Here is a 2,179-nt window from a genome sequence, read left to right as displayed (position 1 = left end):
CTCAGTGTTATGTGTATTGTTTTTAATCTATCAATATTTTGCTTCACAGGTGCCAAAGGCTCCATCCAAGTCTTCTCTGTCTGGTTCTGCCAAAGTAAGTATTTTGTTTTCACCTTGCAAAAATACATTGTGCAGTTACATCAGTGTCATTGCTTTGTTAATTCTTAATAAAGTGTGTAAATGTTTGTAGGTAAGCTCTTCCTGTCTGTAAACTGTCCGTCTGTAATAACATTTAATTTTATTATTTTTTTGTCATTTTTACTTTTATTAGTGTTGCAGTGATGCTAATTATGTAAGTACTTTTTGCTGAGGATTTAGGTCTGTACATACAGATTTGTTATGCATTTCTGTGATGGATGAAATGGCTGAATAAAAACTTAAGTTGAGTTTTAAATAATTTATTTGAAAATAATGTATATTGTAAATCTCTTTTTATGTGATCACAACCACAGGTGGAGTTAGCACATGGCACAGGTATAACCATTCTAAAGCATCAATGGACTTCTGCCGTGCAGACCCAAACAGCCACTTCAATGGTACATGTTCTTTTAATGGCCTCCTTCCCACTGGAGATTCTGATCCACAGCAATGTGAAAGGTAAACAGTTTCGAAGGCCAGGTCATAGTTTAAAAGTTGCTAAATCTAGCAACAAAATTGTGAAGTTTGCATCAATGCTTAAGCCTGCTCTACGCAGCTGCTTGTTGCCGAAGGTTCGCACACAAATTATGTCATTGCGGCGTTGCTGGGTAAAAACTACAGAGTAGTTTAAAAAAAGGCTAATTCTACCTCTCCTTCATTATTTTCTTTACTGTCCAAAACATCCATCAAATCCTATACTATCCCATACTATAGTTATTTTTCTCCAGTTCCACTGTTAAGGTGAACAAAAATATTTGGAAATTTAAAACTAGTTTGAAGACAATGGTGCATGCCCTCTGTACCCTATACAAATGTTCATGTATCGTGTATTGTCTTTTGTAGGAGGAATGAGTAAAACTGAATGAGTAAAACTGACTGAGGTGAAGAGAGAAGGAATGCCCTTGACAAGGACACCATGGCAGCAATATATGGTAAGTCAATAGTTGCTGTGCATCATACTGTTTGAGTAGGTACTACATTTGTATTTGAATTTACTTCACAACCATTAAAAATGTATGTTCTATATGAATTAAATTTTGACTTTTTATTTATTTATTTTTTTAAATACTATGAATTCGGACATACTACCATGTTGGCATACTTTTTTTTCGAATACTGTATAGTAGATAAGTATTTGATTTTGGATACAGAGTTGGTGAGAGGAAAATTTACTAGAAAAATTCAGTTAAAGGATTAATTCAACCAAAAAATTAAAACAATTTCATAATTTACCCTCAAGTTGTTCCAAACCTGTAAGACTTTAGTTCATCTTCAAAAACACAAATGAAGATTTCTTTTATTTTTTATGAATTAACTTTTTGAAGCGTTAAATTGGTAGTTAAATTGGCGTGGACTGTCAATGGAGGGACAGAAATCTCTCAAATTTCATTAAAATATCTTAATTTGTGTTTTGAAGATGAACGAAAGTTTTATGGGTTTGGAATAACACGAGGACGAGTAATTAATGACAGAATTTTCATTTTTGGGTGAACCATCCCTTTAAAATATAGCTGTGATTTTTGTCTCTTACAGTGGCAGTGAAGAAGTTTCCCAATGTGTCCAGAGGAGCTTTGGGGTTTGCAGTGAATTCTAAGATGGGGGAACTGAGATGGCTTGAAAAAAAGTTAATTTTTAGAAATTTAAAGTGTGTTCGTTGCTTGATTTTTATTCAAATGTGTTACATACATGTTCACATTTTAGACATCATATAAAGATTCTCTTCAAATCTTACATGTGTGTATTTTCTTGTATTGAAATATATGGAGGGCAAAATATATTTTTAAATGCCTTTAAAGTATATTTAAAATATATTTTCAAAAATGCCCAAAAAATGTATTTGTAGATGTATTAAGACAAATATTTTAGCAAATATATTTTTTGTATATTTTGAAAAAGACTCATTTGCCCAAAAGATAGTTTTGGGCAAATGAGGACAGAAATTAGATTGGTACTGCAAGTCCGCCCATATAATATTAATTAAGATTAAAATTACCAACTGGTTACCAACACACAACTATTGATTCACGACGTTGCCACAACG

General features: G+C 32.5%; 1 long non-coding RNA gene across 1 annotated transcript; it reads left to right on the top strand.

Annotated features, from left to right (window-relative positions):
• Window positions 1–565, top strand: LOC127653824 (uncharacterized). The gene is made up of 3 exons (XR_007971861.1): window positions 1–94; window positions 272–292; window positions 453–565. It is a non-coding gene; the product is annotated as an uncharacterized LOC127653824 (long non-coding RNA).
• The last annotated feature ends 1,614 nt before the right edge of the window (window positions 566–2,179 follow it).

Source organism: Xyrauchen texanus, chromosome 13 (genome assembly GCF_025860055.1).
Source record: "Xyrauchen texanus isolate HMW12.3.18 chromosome 13, RBS_HiC_50CHRs, whole genome shotgun sequence".
In the NCBI taxonomy this organism is placed as follows: domain Eukaryota; kingdom Metazoa; phylum Chordata; class Actinopteri; order Cypriniformes; family Catostomidae; genus Xyrauchen; species Xyrauchen texanus.
This window is presented reverse-complemented; position numbering and strand designations above follow the sequence as displayed.